Consider the following 22,714-nt stretch of genomic DNA (forward strand, 5'->3'; position numbering starts at 1 on the left):
ATTGTTTTCCTGAGTCAGAAACTACTGCCTTCCCTGCAATTGAAGAAACTAAAGAGGAACACTCAAGTTTATCATCCCCCCGCTTCTGGGCTCCAACAGACACTCCTAGTCTCTTTAGAGTCCATACCACAAATTTCCCGAACAGACTTTTATCTATTAAGAAATTGAATTAATTATTAATAATCTTCTAAAACAGAAAGCACTAGGCCCAGATGTGTTCATTGGTTAAATTCCACCAAACATTTAAGGAAAAAATTATACCAATTTTCTACAATCTCTTTCAGAAGACAGAAGCAGAGGGAATACGTCTAATTCGTTCACTGAGGCCAGCATTGCCCTAACATCAAAACCAGACAAAAATATTGCAAAAGAAAGAAACTAAGACCAATAGTCTCATGAACATAGATGCAAAAATCCTCAACAAAATATTAGAAAATCAAATGCAACAATATGAAAAAGGATTATATACTACAACCAAGTGGGATTTATTCTAGGTATGCAAGGTTGGTTCAACATTCGAAAATCAATTAATGTAATCCATCACACTAACAGACTAAAGAAGAAAAATCACATGACCATGTGAATAGATGCAGGAAAGTATTTAACAAAATTCACAACCACTCATGATAAAAGCTCTCAGTAAACTAGGAATAGAGAGAAACTTCCTCAAATCGATAAAAAAAAAAAAAAACTACAAAAAACCTATAGCTAAAACATTTAATGCTGAAAAACTCAAAGATTTCCCACTAAGATAAGGAACAAGACAAGAATAACCCTCATACCCTACTTTTCATTGTACTGGAATCCTTCCTAATGCCACTGGGAGAGAAAAGGAAATGAAACGTATATAGATTGGGAAGGAAGGATTAAAATTGTCTTTATTTGCAGATGACATGACTGCCTATGTAGAAAGTCCAAGAGAATCAACCAAAAACTCCTGGAACTAAGTGGTTACAGCAAGGTTGCAAGATACAAAGTTAATATACAAAAATTAATTGCTTTCCTAACATACCAGCAATGAACAGTGGAGTTTGAAATTAAAAACACAATACCATTTACATTAGCAATTAAGAATTATTATTATAAATCTACAGTAATCAAGACAGGATGGCATTGGTGAAAGAACAGACAAACAGATCAATGTAACAGAACAGAGAGTCCAGAAATAGACCCACATAAATATAGTTGACCGATCCTTGACAAAGGAGCAAAGGCAATATAATGGGTCAAAGATAGTCTCTTCACAAATGGTGCTGAAACAAATGAACAACAACAAAAAAAGAATCTAGACACAGACTTTACACTTGTCACAAAAATTAACTCAAAATACATCACATGGGACTTCCCTGGCGTCCGGTGGTTAAGACTTTGCCTTCCAATGCAAGGGGTGTAGCTTCGATCCCTGGTTGGGGAGCTAAGATCCCACAAGCCTCATGGCCAAAAAACCAAAAAACATAAAACAGAAGCAATATTGTAACAAATTCAATAAAGACTTTAAAAATGGTCCACATCAAAAAAAAAAAAAGATCATAGACTTAAATATAGAGTGCAAAACTATAAAACTCCTTGAAGATAACATAGGAGAGAATCTAGATGACCTTAGGTTTGGTGGTGACTGTTTAGAAACAACACCAAAGGCATAATCCATGAAAAAAAGAATTGATAAGCTGACTTAATTAAAATTAAAAATGAGATACCACTACACACCAACTAGAATGGCCAAAATCCAGAAGACTGATGACATCAAATGCTGGGGAAAATGTGAAACAACAGGAATTCTCATTCATTGCTGGTGGGAATGCAAAATGGTACAGATACTTTGGAAGACAACTGGATGGTTTCTTATAAAATTAAATATATCCTTACCACATAATCCAGCAATCATGCTCCTTGGTATTTACCTAAGGAGTTGAAAACTTATGTCCACACAAAAACAAATTTTGCTATATCCATAAAAAGCAATGCTACTCAGCAATAAAAAGAACAAACAACTGATACACAGATGAATTTCAAAAACATGCTGAGTGAATAAAGCCAAGACAAGAGAATGCACACTACTTGACTGTATTAATATGAACATCTAGAAAATGCATAACTATAGAGTAAGCAAACAGATCAAAGAATGCTTGGGGCCTGGGTATGGACGGCACCGACTGCAAATTTACATAAGGGAACTTTTTCAGATAATGGAAATCTATATCCTGATTGTGGTGGTAGTTTCAATACAGTACACACGTGTCAAAACTCAACAAATTGTATAACTATAATAGATGAATTTCATTATAAATAAATTACATGTCAATACAACAACAAGAAATAAAGTGTCAGGCACCAAAATTAATGTTTGCTATTTATTTTCAAAAAAGTGAAGATGGCTGTATTTCACAAAATATTCCACTCCGCATTTTCCTGAAATATTTAGCCCCCTTTATTATATTTAACATATACTTTTACATAAGGCTTTGCAGGAACGCATCTAGTTCCAGAAATGAGAAATGCTTCTTGTACCACTACCAAATATAGTGCTTTGTCAGGAACCAAGTGCTCTAAGACTTAAAGATGGAGGAAGAGACACAGCACATACAGGTATACTCCCAGAAGATTATACCATTAATTCTTTTGTTATATATACACTACATTACTCTGGGAACACCACAGTTAATCACTGAAACCAAAATGTAGGAGGTTTTTTTGTTTTTGTTTTTGTTTTATTGTAAGAAGAAAACAAAACAACTGATTCTTGGTATCTGAGCTAAGTAATGAAAAACCTAAAGAAACACAACAAATATAAATGGAAGTATATAAACTGCCATTTCTTTTCTCAAAGTAGACCTCGAGAATAAAATGGGAAAGGGGAATTACTATAATTAATTATAAACATTTACTATTCTCAGTGGGCTAGGTGCTGTACATAATACAGTGGCTAAAAGTTAATGAATGGTACTGATTTGAAACATATTATATCTAGCTTCTTTAGATTTCCAATAAATTATTAACACTATTTTATGATCAGTCCTGTTTTATCCCCATTAGAATTACTCCATTTATTCATGAATAAATGACTGTGAAGTAAAATTGGAAAATTATGTAAATCATAGATAAGCAACAAATAAATGCTGGGCTTTTTTTCCCAGTTAATGCCAAGTTGTTTCTTCAGCATACGTGGCATTGTATAAACACTCAGGCAGGGTTAGATCATGGATCAACAAATATTTATGAATCTCCTTTCACAATACTATATCCCCATGTGGTAGGATAGACAGCAAAAATATTGTGGGATCCCAGGTATTTTAACTTTAGTTGAGGAAACAAAGTACAGACATAGATCCAGGTATACATCACTAATACCTTTTCCTCAGGGCAACACTGGCGCACATCTGCTCCCTCATATGACTATTTAAAATGTACCTGGCAATGTTTGCACTGACCTCTTGAGATCACCTTCTCTGAAGAAACTAAAATGAAGTGCATCCTTCTGCTCTTAAAGAACCCAGAGACTCTTTTTTTTTTTCACAACAGTGTTCATTTTGGAAAATATGCACCTGCCAGAAGTAACAATTTTAAAAGGCAGGCAGAAAAGGAAGGAAACAGAAAGAATAGACGGAGAAATTAGGCATTTAACAATTTATCCAGAAAAGGCTACCAGCACCTTAATTTTATAATGTCATGAGCATAAGCATATGAAAATTGGGTTAACAACACAAAGCCCTATGAAATACAGTAATGCATTCCCAAATTCAAATCCTTTTATGTAAAAATCCATTGTATTAAAATGTATTATATATATCCTTTTTGCTATTAAAAGGATGTTGATTGTACTCTTAAGTTTTTACTGATGAGAATAATTAGAAAAAGTGGGAGCAAGGGACAGCAATACAAAAAGGATATCTAGATTTTTCTACCTAGATATTTTACCTAGCAATACAAAAAGGAGATAAAACAAAAGCAGAGCAGGTAAAGAAGCTATTGCATCAGATCTTACTACCTTTTGTATTATAAGAAGAGAGGCTGCTGGTACATACATAGAGTATGCTTCCAATATACTGTAAGATCATTTCACGAAGATCACATTGACACTGAGGTGGTAGAAGTCAATAATCACATGTCATAACATCAGAATCTGACACAGGAGCACATACTGAAAAAGACCTCTCAGTATGAATATATCTACGAAAAAGCAAATCAATGTACAGCCATGACACTGAAACTGAGGGAAATAGAAAGTCTAAGAAGTTTCTAAGGATCAAGTGATTACAAATGGAATAATTTTACAATGCTCATCATTGCTCATTAAGATGTATAATATGTCATCTCTAACCTTTTTATAGTGTTCAGTCTTTATTTTTTTATTTTAGTGAATCAAACTTGTGTATTATAATAAGATCTTTTCTAACTTTGTGACCTCAGTAAAGAGAAAATGAGTCCTAAATTAGTGCAATGGCAATGAAAAGAGCAGATCACAGAAAATGCTAAATGTTCCAGCTTCTTAAGGGTGGATGACAATGCTTCAAGGCAATTTAGAGGAAAATATAAGAACTTTCACATTTGGATATGTTGCAACATAAGGCACTTCTGATGCATTCAGACCAAGATGCTGATACAATAAGTAGTTTTAAATGGATCTGTAGCTCAGGAAAAATATTTAGGTAGAAAATAGTTGAATCCATGGTATACAATTGTGGTGAATATCAACATTCAGGGACTGAAAGGATAAAGAGAAGTCATCCAGTCAAGCAGTAAAGGAAAGAACCAAAAGATTAATGTAGGCACCAAAGGAGGAGAGGGAGTGATGAGAACTAAATAGATCTTCAGCATAAGTGTACAAGTCACACTGGGTTAGATATTATAATGTACTGCCTATCCTTTCTACTGTGAAGAAAATCTTGAAATATTAAGGGTAAATATAATGAAACAATGCAAACTTAATAGAAAAGAACAAGTATCTGAAGTTTCAGCTCTGGAAATAGAAAAAAGAACAGTACAACACCACTACTGAGTCTTCAAGACAAATTACAATGCACATAAAAATGCTTTGAGCTAAAAAACCCTGAGAATTAATAAACTGCCTGGTTATTCGATATAGAGCCACATGACTTACACCAAAGGTTCATTTACATTCTACAGAGGAAAAATATTCATTTTCTCCCCTCTTTCTAAAAGGATTTTTGAACTCTGGGAGAAAGTTTATGATGATTAATAGAGTGCTGCCAGGGCTTCCCTGGTGGCGCCGTGGTTGAGAGTCCGCCTGCCGATGCAGGGGATGCGAGTTCGTGCCCCGGTCCCGGAAGATCCCACATGCCGTGGAGCGGCTGCACCCGTGACCCATGGCCGTTGAGCCTGCGCGTCCGGAGCCTGTGCTCCGCAACGGGAGAGGCCACAACAGTGAGAGGCCCGCATACGGCAAAAAAAAAAAAAAATAGAGTGCTGCCAGAAATTTGTGTTTAGAGAAAAAAATTTAATCTTTTATACATAAAGATAATACTTCAGGTGCACTCTCAGTAAAGAAAAATTATATTCTGAGGATTTTTCCCAGAGAAATTACAAATTATATTGGATTTTCTAGAACTTTCTTACGGGGCAGCATATCATACTCTAATTAAATGGTTTCCTAGAGGTAAGCACAGAGTATATGACCTACTTCCACGCTGTCTTCACGCTCAGCTCACCTTGAGTTTAGTGCCATGATAAACTTTCTTAAATGCCACATCTAATAATAATGTAACAGAGACAATATTTTGGAAATATTAAACCAATGAATGTTTCCATTCCTCCTCAATTATGATACCTTCCATTTCCCGATAAGATTAGGGGAATCTCTAGTCAGTGAAATTTATTCCTCACTTTCCCTGGCACAAACAAGAGACATTCTAAACTCTCTTTAAAGAAATGCTATGTCTGGATCTCTGTGTGGGGCACATGGGCCCTGACTGCAAAAGGGTGTGTGCCTGGAAACAGCCTAAAGGCCATGGCCACTTTGGGAATTTGGCAGACATAGATTAGAGACACCTACCAGAAAGTTTCATTGCTGACCTTCTGGGAACTTGTTCCCATGACAGCAGAACCTCTGTGAGAGAGGTAGTTAAATCTTTAAAAAAACCAAGCAGCAAAGGAACATTTGAAAAAGAGGAACGCCTAGCGAGGAGCTAATTCCCTTTGAGGATTTTATTAGCCCTGTGAGTTCTTGGATAAAGCGAAACAGCAGCCTCAGGTGGAACTCCTCTTGGAAGAGATGAGATGAGAGCTCAGCTTCTAAATAAGTATTCCCTGTATAAGCAGTGAGAGCATAAGATGGAGAGGGATGTCATCAGGTCCATGTTTGGCCCCAGCAGGAAGCTCTGCAGGAGTTGCAACTTGCATCCCAGGGAGCTACATGCGGATGCCATCAAATGGGACCCCAGTCTATTCCCCTTTGAGAGGGAAGGGCCAGATCACATGGTGCCAGAAGGCCAGTACCACAACATCATCAAGGTGTACACACCAGTGGAGTTCAAGAGAGAGCTACAGGCAGCTGTCCTCAGAACACACTGCTCTTGAGAGTCAGAACGACCAGGTTTCAAGCTGGCTTTTCATAGAATCATGCATGTTGTTAATAAATATAAGTGGAAGGAAGGGAGGGAGGGAGGAAGGAAGGGAGGGGAGGAGGAAGAAAGGGAGGGGAGGAGGAAGAAAGGGAGGGAGAGGGAGGAATGCTATGTCCAACATGGTGTGCCCATGCAGTGGGTTAAAAATGGTTCAGAGAAGTATCTGAGTAGAGAAGACTTGAAATAGCCTCCCACAAATCTCCCACCATTGTAGTGGTATGCGACAGAGAACAGAAAGGTATCTGGATTCCCTAAGCCCTTTGGAAAGTGAGTGAAACACAGCTGAAATTTAAGTAGTAAATTCAATTGCTTAAAGTCACCAAGTTACTAATCTGAGTAAAGACATGTTTACCTCCAGAAACAGTTTTATCCCTCTCCTTCTCAAAATCTTACAGTGGCTTCCAAACATCTATTTTAAAAAACTGAAATTCTCTCATCTAGCATTCACTTGTCCCAAGAGTTCCAAGCCTATCCCTCGTCACTCCACAATATAACACAAGCATTTCTAGTTGATACAATTAATTGTTGATACTTCTCGGTTCAGTGCCCTTGCACCTGCCAGCCTCCTTTTGATTAGGTCATATCCATTGCTAGTTTCAAAACCTAAAGAATTTCCAATAAAAATTAATTTTAAAAAAACAAAGAAAAAATCTTACAACAAAATTAATATTTTGAATATTAAAAGATCATTTTAATCATATGGCTAACCTCAAAAGATAGGAGAAGTTGAAACACTGCTGGAAAGTGTTGAGTAGGGGGGAAGAAAAATAAAACAATCCAAGCATACATTACATAGTCTCTTCATTGAAATGCCATTGGATTAAAAAAGCCAACAAAAGAAAAAACCTAATGAAATTATCTAAATTGTCCCTTAATAAACTACAACTTACCTTTCTGGAATACAATTGGGCAATCTATATAAAAGCCTTAAAAAGATAATAACCTCTGTCCGGTGATTCAATATTTCCAAGTAAATATAATCAAAGATACAGGATTTATGCATAAAGGTATTCATCAGAACATAATTCGTAACAGTAAACTACTGGCAACAATCTAAATGAATGTGTAGTTCTGAGTCAGGAAAAGAGTGAAAATAAGAATCTCAATAGGTGATGATTAAAAATCATTCTAGTACATTCTTATAGTTAAATATTATACAACCATTAAAACATTTAATCACATAGGACATAATGTTAAATGGAAAAAGTATACTATGTATTCATAGAAAGATTCCAATTTTGAGTATATATGAAAATTGTATTTTATTATCGGGCTAACCATGCAGGCCTGGAAGGCCTGTACTTGCCCAGCTTTAAGACTGAAGAAAGAGTCCAGAGTCGGCAACAGAGACATAAAGGTTTAATGGATGGGGAGCTTACACGTCTGAAGCAAGGTCCTGGAGCAACACCCCACTGTGTGTGGCACATGGCTGGCAGGACATGGCGGCAGTCTTCGCTCACAGGGGCAGGGGGAGGTTACAAGTTATGGGGGAATTGACTTCAGGTTGGCTCATCAGTTACCAGGGAAACCAGCAGAGGGGCATGCCCCTTTAAGCAGAGTGGAGAGTTGTTATCTAAAGCTAGAACAATCATTAGTTGGGGCCTGGGGCATGTATGTAGGAAGGTCAGTCATGTGAGTAGGGTGTAGGTGAGGCAGGGATTGGTTGAGCAGAGGATGTACAGAGAACAAGAGAACAGCCATCCTGGGTGGCCTGACCATACACTTATGTACATGAATTAATATGAGAAAATGCACAAAAAGGTTAACTTATTTGTTCATGCCTTCAGTGTCCATTCATTTAAAACACACATACACATGTATTTACTATATACTTCTCTAAACAAAATAGGCATGGTCTTCACCTTATGGAGCTGGTGGTCTAGTAAGGAATATACATTTATATGTAATTACAACAAAATTGTATGTATATATTCATTTTTTGTTTGTTTGTTTCTTATCTGTCTCCATTACAATTGCCAACTCAATGATGATAGAGATCCTGTTTATCATGTTTGTCACTGTATTCCCAGCATCCACAGAGTCCAGAATCATAAATATTACATGAATGTAGAGGAAGCCCAGAGATTAAATAGGAGCATATCAGCAGAGGACCTAATGCAGGAGGTGTGAAAACTTTTTTGAGGGCAAGTGCCATTTAAAATAAGGCCCTGAAGGATGAGCAAGAATTAGCCAGATGAAGAGAGTTAGGAAGAATGTTCCAGGTAGAAAATAGCTACAGGTAAAAGAGAAAGTGTTAGCTGAATTCACTGAAGCAAACAATGTTTATTTCAGGGTGTTAATAGGCAATTTCTTTTTCAAATTTTCTTCAATGAACATGTATTTTTGTGGTAATCAGAGAAACAATATTCTGAACAAAATAGATTTAAAATCTCTGATTTTTTGGAGATCACCCTGACTCTAAATGTTTATTTTCTTACTTTGAATTGTCTTTGCACTTAACATACAAACTGAACAGATTATTGTAAATTCAATGTTCTACTCTAGAAATATCTTGTATTTCCTTAGAGTTCAAGGCCTTTCAGGTCAATTATAATTTTTTCCTTTCTTTTATTTTGTATCTTCCATAGCACTGGTACTGTGCCGTGTACCCAATATGTATTTAAAAGGCTGATTAAATAATTTATATATATAGATATAAACAGTAATCAAACCCATAAAACCTATAATTCTGATATTATTATTTGATGGCTAGTTATTGTTCCAATAACTTTGCAGAACTAGTCCCAGAGGAATCAAAGAGAATTATTAAAATTCCTTTTAGATACATCTTTGCTGAAGAAATTATCTCACTTGATATACTTTATACTTGAATTGGAACAAAAACTAATGCCATTTATTGTCCTAAAATCTCAGAAACAGATGTTTTGATTTCTTTCCAGGATAAAGAGGAGAGAAAATATATTCTTATGGTCAAAGTAACCATGACTACAGTTTTCAGACACATAACAAGTGTTATTTTCATACACTCTGTGTTGGTTAAAATAATAATCTATTCTTATAAACAAAATCTGTTTTTGGTGAACCTTCCTTTCATACTGCAGCACAACATTTAAAATTATTCATCAATCCAACAACAAGTAGCTTCTAGGAGTAATTATTTTTCCCACAGTGCAGAAAATTCTGAAGGGAATAGAAGTGTCCTACCCCAAAACATTTAGAATTGCTACTTTGGTCCCTTTTAACATGTTCTTTCCATTCTCAAGGGTGAGGAATACTTCTCGGCTTCACCAATCAAGGCCCAGATCTAAAGGGTGGCACAAACGTGATGGTGGTTGTCAGGGAGAAGGAGGCACAATGCAGTCCTAGTCAAAGCCAGTGAGTCTTGCTCGCCCACACAACTGGAATATAGACCCTCATATCTATGATGACATTTCATAAATAGAGCAAATAATGTGTACAACTATTTAAAATAACACTCAAATGGACTGCAAAATGGGTTCACATTTCCAAAGAACCTGTGTGAATAAGGAGAGTACGATATTATATTTTAAGACTCTCCTCTGTTCTTAGTAATATCATGGTGGCTTTATTATGATGAGAAAGATGTTTTCCTTTTTGAGAGGTTTCAGCTCTGTTCATTTTAACAAAACTGTATGATCAGACCATCTTGGTGAATTATCTAAATCAAGGAAACAATCTACATAATGACAACTAGAAACGTGTGAATATGATATCTAAAGTATTAACACTTCGAGGTGAATGGTCCTGTCATGACAAAGCACCAAATGGAAGGAGCCTGACCATTAATTCACTACTGGGTGGTGAGGGAATTTCATTCTGTTATTTACCCCAGAACTCGAAGAAGGGATCTGACCTAACATCTGAAGAAAGATTGGAAATGGAAAAAAAGTGAAAAGAATTTTATTTTTCTTTTTATCCTTGGCCAGAAATTAGAGAGGAGATTTTGTAATACAGGCTATCAAAAGGTTGAACCACAGAAGACATGGAGGGGGATAGGAAGAAGAGAAGAAAAAAAGAAGAGGAAAATTAAGATGATGATGAAGAAGAAAAAGGAGGTAGACTATGAAAGTCCTCATCAAGTGAAGTGGCATTACAGTTACCAAAGAAAATATTAACCTTGGTTGTCAGAGACCAAATATAGATAACTGAACCCAGAATTTTGCAATTAGAATTTCAGTGTCTTATTGAAAAATGTTTGAAATTCAGACACCCAATAAGATAATTTATGAAGAATACCTAAAATCATCTCATTAGTGAAATGGTTAGGCATCAAAAAGGAACAGATGTTCTCTGCAATAAATACCACACTATAGCAAATAAAATATTTAAGAATTCTTCTCATGCAAACACTAGCATATTAATGAAAGAAAACACTAATTGACTTCAACAAATGATCCTTAGTTAAAGCAATTCAAGCGATCAAGAAGTAATTATAAAACATGAATTGCTAAACTAGTAGGAGACAACATTTACACTTAGTTTCATTTGTTAAATGAGGCAAAATGCACATCTTGCTTCAAAGAATATTTCAAGAAATTTATCAGTAGGATTAGGATGTGACAATAGCATTTAAATTCCATAGAAATTTATTATAAGGAAACTGCCTACCCTGACATTTCCCCACAATTAAAGAAAAGTGTTCTTATTCATAATGACTAACCTTTCCTTAGTCCTTTCTGGTTTACAAAATGCTTACAGACACATCACCATTTATGCTAACAACCAGGCTGCATGATGAGTGTTATACATCTCTGTCTTCACAGAGAGGCAGCACAGCACACAGGCTTTGATGCTAAAGTCCATGCTCTGTCACTGAGTAGTTTGTGACTTTGGGCAAGTTATTTAAACTCTCTGAATCTCATTTTCCCCATGTGTAAAATAGGGGCATTTATCTGCCTCATAGGGTTGTTATAAAGATTAAATGAATCACTTCAACTGTGAAGTGCTTAGAACAAGTGGCACACAACGAACGATGAAGTTAGCTATGATTACTACAGATAAAGCTGAGGTTAAGAGAACTGGCTTAATGTTACATAGTTAATAAATAGAAGAGTCGGGATTCAAATTCTAATCTTTTGCATAAAGTCTGGTAAATTTAAACAAGCTTTAAAACTCAATCCAAACAAGGTAAAGCAATATGTTATTCCTGAAAGAGCATATAGATTTTGGTGCAGACTAGGGCTCAAATAAGAGCTCTACCACTTGGGGAAGTCACATAACAACAATTAGCCTCAGATTTACTCAACTGTGAAATAGACGTTAATACGTAACTCATATGGTCATACGAGAATTAAATGAGACAACAACTCCATGAGATCCAAATGGAAGGACTTCGTAAGCTGAAACTTGATTCTTGACAATATTTGGCTTTGTTGGAAATATTTTAAGTTAAGAGGTCCCAAACTGTTGTGTTACAGTTGCCAGCACAACACAGGACATACAGTTAGAAGGACCTTAACAAGTTTGTTCCCTATTGCAATAGGTACAACTATGTTGAAGAACTCTAATGAGCATCTGCTCTGGTATCATCAGCAAATTATGTGATAAATAGTATAATTGCTGGTGTATTTTATATTCTTTTCCTAGCAAAAAGTAAAAATTAATGAGATGAATATATCATTTTAAATACTGAAATAGGGACTTCCCTGGTGGCACAGTGGTTAAGAATCCACCTGCGAATGCAGGGGACACAGGTTTGAGCCCTGATCCAGGAAGATCCCACATGCCTCGGAGCAACTAAGCCCATGTTCCGCGGAGCAACTAAGCCCATGTACTGAGCCTGCGCTCTAGAGCCTGTGAGCCACAACTACCAAGCCCAAGTGCCACAACTACTGACGCCCACATGCCTGGAGCCCATGCTCTGCAACAAGAGAAGCCACTGCTATGAGAAGCCCATGTACCACAAGGAAGAGTAGCCCTCGCTCACCACAACTAGAGAAAGCCCGCACGCAGCAACGAAGATCCAACACAGCCAAAAATAAATAAATAAATACTGAAATATGTAAAATGTATTTTTTAGAAAATGAGAAAGTCTATCAATAGTATCATGTATCAAGTGGTTTTAGAAAATACAAAACTAAGGATGTTCAATTTAACAAACTAGCATTGCCACAGCCTAGCTAAGCATTCCGAGATCATTCCTTTAACTGTATGATCCCACACATTAACTCATATCAAAGGAAAAGGTTTCAAGTAAATCTACCTGGATTTAAAAATGTCCCCATACGACACCTTTTAACAACTTAAAATTAAAACAATTTAAGATAAAACACACATGCTTTGCACATAATACATGGCATACATCTTTTTTGTGTTGTTGAAAGTCATAGAATCCTTCCATTCTATAACTGAATTAATTGTAGAGAATTTACTCATCAACTTTCTAAATTATTTAAATTTTTCCAAGTGTCTACAGTCAACACAGTTTGACTCCTTGGCAGATGTGTGACATCAGTTTAAATAGATGCATGGCATCTCTGAAATATGAGTTGCTGGGCTCCAGGTTTGGCTAATGAAATGATTTTAAAGCCAAAAACTTCCTTCCCAAAACAAATCATTTAATCAACTCCTGGATATGAATAAACACGTATGTTGTTATTTTCAATATATGTAGGTGTATTGGCTGCCTAGCACTACCATAACAAAGTACCACAACTTAGTAAAATCAGCAAAAAATTGAAAAAAACAACAGAAATGTATTCTCTCACAGTTCTGGAGATTAGAAGTCTGACGTCAAGATGTCAGCAGGATCGTGCTTCCTCTAAAAGCTTTAGGGAAAAGTTCTTCCTTGCCTCTTCCTTCTCATGATACCAGCAATCCCCACTATTCCTTGGCTTACACCTGCATTACCCCAATCTCTGCCTCCATCATCACATGGCCCTTTTTCATCTGTGTATCTCTCTGTGTTCTCTCCTCTTATTATAAAGACACAAGTCTTATTGGATTTAAGATCCATCCTACTCCAGCATGACCTCATATTCACTAATTATTATCTGCAAAGAGCATATTTCCAAATAAGTCACATTCTGAAGGTTCAGGAGACACAAATTTTCAGGAGGGGGACACTATTCATCCCAGTACAGTAGCTTTAACAGTTATTTCATGTAATTTTAATCTCTAAAATATGATTTATCTGTAAAATTCTGTGATTCCTTAATTGTGAGACCAAAAAATGAACCTATATCTAGCCCAAAAATGTACATTAGATTTTTTCTCAAGATTACCAATTTTCTCGTGGATATTTATTACCAAATCAGTTATTACTATATATAAAAATACCTCTACCTCCTCATGCTTTTGGACTTTACCCATGTAGATCTTTAATTTAGCTAGATTACTTTGACCTAGGACAGGACAAAAAAAGAGAAGTAAGGAAGCATCTATGTTGTTGGGATTAGAGTGGGAGACAAGGAAGGAGACCAAGAGAGGCCACTGATGAGCAAAGAATAGAATCATTCCTCTTGGACAGATTCCCAGGAGTAGAATTGCTGGGTCATATGATAAATTTATGTTTAACTGCTTAAGAAACCACAAAACTATTTCACCAAAGTAAGTGCGCAATTTTAAATTCCTATCAACAGTGCATAAGGGCTTGTTTCTCCACATCCTTGCCAACAGTCAGTATTATCTGTTTTTTTTATTGCATTCGCCTAATGACTAACAATGTGCCAGGCAGTCTGCTAGGTACTAGGTATATGTCAGATAGTAGCTAGGTAGTAGGTTATATGAGTAACACATAATCACTGCAAAGTATTTAATGTTATAGAGAAAGAGAGAGAGATAAAAAGATAATTACACCATAGTATATTACATGAACACACACCATTACGTCATATCTTTTACTAAATAGTTTTAGGAAATTTGAACATACTCCCTTAGGAATGAAGAGTTTTGTGAAGACTCAACTAAACAAATCCCAAGATTATATTCAAGTCATTAGCCTGTCAAGTATTTCTTCTACATACTTTTTTTTTTTTATTTTTTTTCGTTACACGGGCTTCTCACTGCTGTGGCCTCTCCCATTGTGCAGCACAGGCTCTGGACGCGCAGGCCCAGCGGCCATGGCCCACAGGCCCAGCTGCTCCGCGGCACGTGGGATCCTCCCGGACCAGGGCACAAACCCACGTCCCCTGCATCGGCAGGCAGACTCTCAACCACTGCACCACCAGGGAAGCCCTCTTCTACATACTTCTGATCTTTAATGCAATCATGTAAGACATTCTCTCTACTTCATTTATTTTGAAAGGCATTTACAATAGTATGGAGTACAAAGTAACTCTGCATTTAAGCTTCCTCAGGGAAAAATGTCCATTATTATTTTAAGAGAATTTCCACAAAGATGATTTCAACAATAATAGATTTTTCTGATGAATGATACCAATCATTTTTGATAGACTTTTAAAAATGTCAAATGGATCCTATAAAATGGACACTGAGGCAGATGATAGCATCTCCAGCAATCAGCAATCCTGAATACTTCTGTTAAATAAAACTGAATAGTTCTGTACTTCTTGGCTTCTATGATTGCAAAGCCATACAAATGAGCTGCACACATGAATAAGTTTTCTTTAACTAAATGTTAAATTGCTTTTTCTTTTTTCTTTTTTTTTTTTTTTTTTTGCGGTATGTGGGCCTCTCATTGCTGTGGCCTCTCCCGTTGCGGAGCACAGGCTCCGGACACGCAGACTCAGCGGCCATGGCTCACGGGCCTAGCCGCTACGCGGCATACGGGATCTTCCCGGACCGGGGCACGAACCTGCGTCCCCTGCATCGGCAGGCGGACTCTCAACCACTGCGCCACCAGGGAAGCCCTGCTTTTTCTTTTAAGTCCCTCAGCCAGCCTACCTCTGAACTCAGTATAAAGTAAAACAGGGGCAAGGAAATGTGGATCTCTTGAATTATGTACAAAGTTGGTTTTTAAAGGCCCTACCAAGAGGTAGGGAATTACAATCTGAGTCTTAAAGAACTCCATAAGAACTCCATTATAGAGATGAGAGCTAATATGCTGTCAAATTCTACAGATAAAAATATACTGTCACATTTTTGAAGGATGAAGGAAAACCAGATTAGGCATTTTGAGAGTTCCAGGTAAGAGAATAATGATTTAATAGTAAGGCCTATGGTAAAAGATACATTTTATTTATTTATCCATTAAATACTAATCAAACTACTAGCCAGGCACTTGGTATAAAAATAATTCTCCGTTTCTTCAAAGAGCTCATACTCCAGTTAAGAGACAATCATGAAAACAATTAAAATACAGTTCTCTATGGGCAGCTAACATTTATTGAGCACATACTATTTACCAGATATCATATTTACATAGATTATCTCATTCAATCCTCATAACAAATGTACAAGGTTGGTACCATTATTATTCCCATTTCATAAATAAAGAAACAAGCTTAGAAACATAACCTGCACAAAGTTACTCAAACCATCTCTAACTGAATCAAGTGGCCAGTATCCCTAACCATTGAGGTAGTTATACTATCTCTTATACTCCTACAATAAATGTAGGAATATTAAAAAGCAACAACAAAACAAACAAACAAGCAGCAGGCACAATGGGAAAGAGTGCTGACTTACCAGAGAGAGTTGGAAAGACTTTACAGAGTATGCACTAAAAATAAACAGGAATTTTTCAGACAAAGAGACAGAGAAGAGGCATTCCAGGTTGAGGGTAAATAATGTATTAGAGCAGTAAGAATTCATGGAAATAACAGGAATAGAAGTTGTGTAACAGGGAAGAACAAAGCTGACTCCATACTGGATCTATTCCTTTAGCTCTAACCCTTGTGCTCTGTTGCCTGTGCTTAGTCATGCGGGCTCTGAACCTTAGTAAAAAAATGTTGCCTAGAGCCTGAAATATACAAGATAGCCCATTCTCAAGGCTGTGACCTTTAAAGGTGTAACACTTTTCCACTCATATAGAGATAAAAAGTTGCAGAACGGAGAATAACATTTGTCCTGTTGGAGGTTTATAGGAACATTGTGACCAGACCTAGGTGGACAGCTGCAAAGGATCCCAGCACCTGAGAAGTTTGCAACAACCAGCCATACCCTCTCCCCTTTTACTATAAAAGCAGCGAGAATTCTAACTCAGGTAAGATGGTTCTCTGGGACACTAGTTCACCACCTTCTCCGTCTACAGGCTTTCCGAATAAAGTCACTATTCCTTACCCCAACAACTCATCTCTGGATTTATTGGCCTGTTGTGCCTCAAACAATATAAGGTTGGATTCAGTAACAGTTGTGTTAGTTTCCTATAGCTGTTGTAACAAACTACCACACGCTTTGTGGCTTAAGGAACAAAAATGTATTCTCTTACAGTTTTGGAGGCCCACAAAACTGAAATCATTATCACTGGGCAAAAATCAAGGTGTGGGCAGGGCCATACTCTGGGGGTGAATTCGTCCCTTGCCTCTTCCAGCTTCTGGTCACTGCCAGCATTCCTTGGCTTGTGGCCATATCACTCCAATTTTCAAAGCCAGCATCTTGAAATTTCTCTGTATCTGTAAAATCTCCCTCTGTCTCTCTCTTATAAGAGTATATGTGGGGCTTCCCTGGTGGCGCAGTGGTTGAGAGTCCACCTGCCGATGCAGGGGACGTGGGTTCATGCCCCAGTCCGGGAAGATCCCGCATGCCACGGAGTGGCTGGGCCCGTGAGCCATGGCCGCTGAGCCTGCACGTCCGGAGCCTGTGCTCCACAACGGGAGAGGCCACAACGGTGGGAGGCCCATGTACCGCACAAAAAAAAAAAAAAAAAAGAGTATATGTGATTGCATTTAGGGCCCACCCAGATAATCCAGGATAACCTTCCTATCTCAAGATCCTTAATTTAATTACATCTACAAAGACTCCTTTTTCCAAATAAGGTAACATTTACAGGTTCGAAGAATTGGGACCCAATGTCTTTGGGGGTCATTTTTCAGCCTACTAGAACAGAGATAAGAGTCACCCAGGCTCGTGGAGGTGGAGGAGGCATGGGAATCATGCAGGGTGTGAGAGGTGTGGCAGATGGGAGAAGTAAGATAGCAGAAAGTAGAAGAGGCTAGAAAGTTGAGCAGGAACCAGATGATAATGACTGGATTGGCTACAGAGAAGTTTATCTCATAGGTGATGGGTACAGTTGAAGTGTTCTGATTTGCAGCATGACACTGTGATATTTGCATATTAGAGAAAGATCCTTACAGAGTTAATATTTTGAATATTAAAATATTAAATATTAATATAAAATATAAATATTTTGAAAAGAAATTAGTAGAAGGCCTGAGATTTTAAGACTCTTTTTTTAATTATTCAGGGAGAAAAGGAAGAGATGGATAAGTTATGAATATGGTTATTACTGACTGACTATAGAGAAAGAGATGGGGCAATTCAGGATAAATCCTAAATTTCCAGTTTGGGCAAGTGGGTAGATAGCGGGAGCAAGTGAGGATAGGGAATACTGGAGGAGGTGCAGAGGGGCAGGATGAGTTTGGCTTTGGACCTGCTGATTAAGAAGTGTCTGTGTGACATCCAAATTAAGATGCTGGTAGATACTGGATATGTAAGTCTGGAGAACAAGAGAAAGATTTAGAAATTTAGATGTGTACATCTAAATTTGGAATTTTAGATTTAGGAATCATTGGCCATGATTATGGTGGAAACTTTCAAATGGTCAACAACTTGATGTTAGCAGAAACTACTTTTTTGCTGGTACCAATGTGTTTCAAGGCAATTCCTCCATAATTTTTATGCTTTCATGAATGCTTCAACTTGGTCATTGTTGAGTACCTAGATTGTATCTAATTAGCTAACTTTCTTTAGACACTGCCTGCACCATTTTGGAAAATTAACTTACTGAAGTCTACTTCAGAGAAAACAGATCGTTTACTTTTCTATTTATGTCTGGGCATAAGTAATTAGGGTCCTAGTGCTAGGAACCTCATAAATGCTGAACAGACCTGCCAATCCTAAAAGGCTTTGGAAAGGAAAAGTTATTACTTATATGAATCCTCTAGAGAACCAATGATGAAAATTTACCCTAGCCCAGTGGTGCTTAAAACTTTTCCATCCCATGACTGCCCAAGCCCTACATCATTTCTCCCACAAAACCAAATCACATAACTGTAGTATTTTGTACTGGTGGGAAGGGAAGAAAGAAATTATCATCTTTATGAGAGCACAGGGTGTGCTCAATAAATTTTGTTGAAAAGCGAGCACCAGGCAGAGACTGAGAACAAAAAAGCTACAGGAAGATTCTGGATTCTGAGGATTTAACAAGCAGGTGCTTCTGTGGTCATCAAATCACTATTCATAGATGTATTGTTCTGGGCCAGAGATACCTGCTCTGAGAAACAATGCCTCAACCATTAGCTTCAGGAGACATCAGTCACTCATGCTAAGACACAAAGTTAGCTCAGGAGGGATTTCAACACTTAAGTGGGTCAAAAATTGCTTCTAAGCAGGTCTAAGTTAATCTAAACTAAAGCCTGAGAAAATCAAAGGAATTCTAAGGTCCTCTGAATTCCCTACCTACATCTCCAGCCCTATTTAATCACTTCTTTTTTTTTTTTTTTTTTTGCAGTACGTGGGCCTCTCACTGCCGTGGCCTCTCCCGCTGCGGAGCACAGGCTCTGGGACGCACAGGCTCAGCGGCCATGGCTCACTGGCCCAGCCACTCCGTGGCATGTGGGATCCTCCCAGACCGGGGCGTGAACCCGTGTCCCCTGCATCAGCAGGCGGACTCTCAACCACTGTGCCACCAGGGAAGCCCCATATCACTTCTCTTCTTCATGTACAAAATCCTTTGTCTCAGTGTAAATGATTTGTGAATTGCTTCCTGTAAGACATAAGAATTCCTGCCTATTTTCTAACATCACTCCTTTTACCCTGCAATGTCTTCCCTTCTCTCTGCTTTCAAAGGTCAGTCTTCAGCTTGAATTCTACTTAATTCAAGGATATTTGCTGCGACCATACCAACTATCGGTCAAAACGTCTCTTCATTATTTCTGCCATAATTGTAAAATCTGGAACTCAGCAAATGCTGTCCTGCATTCCTTTTATCTATTCTATGCCCCTAACCAGATTAAAAGCCCCTTTGGATGGAGTCAGCAAAAATATTTTATTGTGGTACCAGTGTCCAGTAGGGCTCAATAGATGGGGATGATAAAGATCATCCGAAAGTAGATTCTAAAACATATTTCAGTCTTATATTCTAGCCTATGAAAATGGTTTTTAATTTTTTACCAAATTTTTGATTCTGTGTAAACTTTTCCAATTAAAATTTCTACCTCTTTCTTACCAATACAGTTTTATTTTCATAAATGAGATCCCCTTGCTATATTTCCTTTAATAACTCTATTCCATCCCTCAAATTTTAAACACTGCCTGAGAAAAAGATAATTTTACATAATAAGATTGTATCTTTAGCTTAATTTTTACAGTATCTCATTATATTAATGCATTTAGTAAAAGCAGAAAAAGTAACTAAGAAATTGCCTTTTGTGGTATTTTACAAATACAATTTGCTTCACACCAAAAAGAAAATACATCCTAATTTGAAAAGTTAATTTGTAAGATTCAATCTTTTTATATTGAATATAAGAGATGCCAGGTGGGGCTTCCCTGGTGGCACAGTGGTTGAGAGTCCGCCTGCCGATGCAGCGGACACGGGTTCGTGCCCCGGTCCGGGAGGATCCCACATGCCACGGGGCGGCTGGGCCCGTGAGCCATGGCCGTTGAGCCTGCGCGTCCGGAGCCTATGCTCCGCAACGGGAGAGGCCACAACAGTGAGAGGCCCGTGTACCACGAGAAAAAAAAAAAAGATGCCAGGTGGGTAGAGGCTTGTGACAATGAATGAAAATAGAAAACAGGAATTTTTATTATAGAACTCTTTTCAAGGAAGTCAAGAATATTAATAATTATGCCTTATATTCCACAGCTTAAGTAAAAGTATATTAGCAAATGTAACAGAAACAGAATTATCTATAGATAATTATCTATAAAGAGATATCTATAAGATAATCTAGCTCAGAAGTTCCCAAAGGGTATTCCAAAAATAGTGTCACTACCAGAAAAAGGTTCTGCAGTCATGAAAGTTAAGAAACTCTGCTTGCTGTCTTCCCCCTTTTGCAGATACTTATCATATACATCAACTCAAAGAAACCTCTTCAATTCCATAAACATATTTGACCATGGAATCTTTATCTCAGTAATGCCTAATAATAGACTAGAAATCAAAACTAGCAATCACAACACCACTTAGGATATGCTGATACAGTATAATAACTTTATTTTACAGATTTTTAAAAATGAAAGTCATAGCAGTTAAATAGCTGTCCAGGTGGGACACTCTAGACAGCTACAGAGCTAACTCAATCCCAGGCCTCCAAATTCTACATTTTCTCCACATGTTATACATAACACACTTAACATAACCATCACTTTACCATTCAAAGTTTCTCCACCAAGGCTAAAACATTCTTTCTTTAAAAGTACACACTAATATGTATTTTCAGCATACCCAGAGCTTATCTATCACCCCACCTAAATTTCTATAAGTGTCTCCTTGTTTATAAAATTAAAAATGTTGTGGACTCATAGATACAGAGAACAAACAGGTGATTGCCAAAGGGGTGGGGGAAGGGTGGAGGGATGAATGAAATAGGTGAGGGAGATTAAGAGGTACAAACTTCCAGTCACAAAATAAATGAGTCATAGGGATAAAATGTACAGCAAGGGGAATTAGTCAGTAATATTGTAATAACTTCTTATGGTGACAGATGGTAACTAGACTTACCATGGCGATCACTTTGCAATATACAGAAATCTCAAATCGTTATGTTGTGCAGCTGGAAGTAACATAGTGTTGTAAGGTCAATTACATATCAATTAAAAAACTTTAATGGGAAAAGAGTCTGAGAAGAATAGGTATATGTATAAGTGAATCACTTTGCTGTACACCTGAAACTAACACAACATTGTAAATCAACTATACTCCAATATAAAATAAAAATTAGATTAAAAAAATAAAGGTTGAATCTGAAAGCAAATAACCTCAGGCCTTTGGGATAGGTGAGACAGGGCCAGCAGACCCTGAGACTAGGCCTGGTACACATCCGTCTCGGATAAAATCTTATATGGATCATGTTACAAAAAAGCTCGTATGAAATTGTTTTAATTTCCAGTTTGAAATTTTAAAAAACAATGAGAGAGCTTTAATGGAGGCATTAGACATAGAATCCTTAATGAGGTAATATATGAGAAAATCAGTTCAGAAGGAAGGTTTCTATGATTGGAGAAATCATGCATCACACTTAATGTATGTCCTTGGAGTTTATTGTTTAAAGCAAGATTAGTAAAGTATCAATCTGTGAAATTCTACAAGAAACTCATTTCATAGCTTAACTGTTATTCCTATCATCAATAACTTAGTTTTTCACACGCGTTTTTTTTTTTTTAACATTTTTATTGGAGTATAATTGCTTGACAATGGTGTGTTAGTTTCTGCTTTATAACAAAGTGAATCAGTTATACGTATACATATGTTCCCATATCTCTTCCCTCTTGCGTCTCCCTCCCTCCCACCCTCCCTATCCCACCCCTCTAGGTGGTCACAAAGCACCAAGCTGATCTCCCTGTGCCATGCGGCTGCTTCCCCCTAGCTATCTATTTTACGTTTGGTAGTGTATATATGTCCATTCCACTCTCTCACACATGAGTTCTTATTCAAATGTTCTGAATGTCTAAACCAATTGTATCTCAGTAGCATGAAGAATATATTATAGGAGCTGGAGGCCGATTCCTGCCCTGCCACCTCCCCCCACGGTGTGCCCATCTCGCACTCCCGCAACAAACCGTCCATTGTAAGCAAGTCATCCAGCTTCTGGGACAGATCCCTCTGATACCAGGGGAAAAACTGTAGTTGCCTGGCCCTTACTCCAATGCTGGCTCTCCACCCTTAACCCTGTGCCCAGCTCTTGGCTCTTGCTGTCTCTTTAGAAGCCCGGCGCCCGCGGATTCCCTACTCCAGCACCCAGAAGGCCTTCCTGGGACATTTCGAGGTATTGTCATGACACGTGCACATAGACTTGAGGGAAAAAAGTGCTTTTGCAAAAGGACCTTTCTCCATCAAATCTAAGATGTTACTGCTTATAAGAACTACG

At 37.5% G+C, this 22,714-nt stretch overlaps 1 protein-coding gene across 5 annotated transcripts in view; it reads right to left on the bottom strand.

Annotated features, from left to right (window-relative positions):
• The window catches only part of ANKS1B (ankyrin repeat and sterile alpha motif domain containing 1B), a 1,152,360-nt gene that overhangs the window by 770,434 nt on the left and 359,212 nt on the right, over positions 1–22,714 (bottom strand). The gene's annotated exons all lie outside the window — the stretch shown is intronic.

Source organism: Delphinus delphis, chromosome 11 (genome assembly GCF_949987515.2).
Source record: "Delphinus delphis chromosome 11, mDelDel1.2, whole genome shotgun sequence".
In the NCBI taxonomy this organism is placed as follows: Eukaryota; Metazoa; Chordata; class Mammalia; order Artiodactyla; family Delphinidae; genus Delphinus; species Delphinus delphis.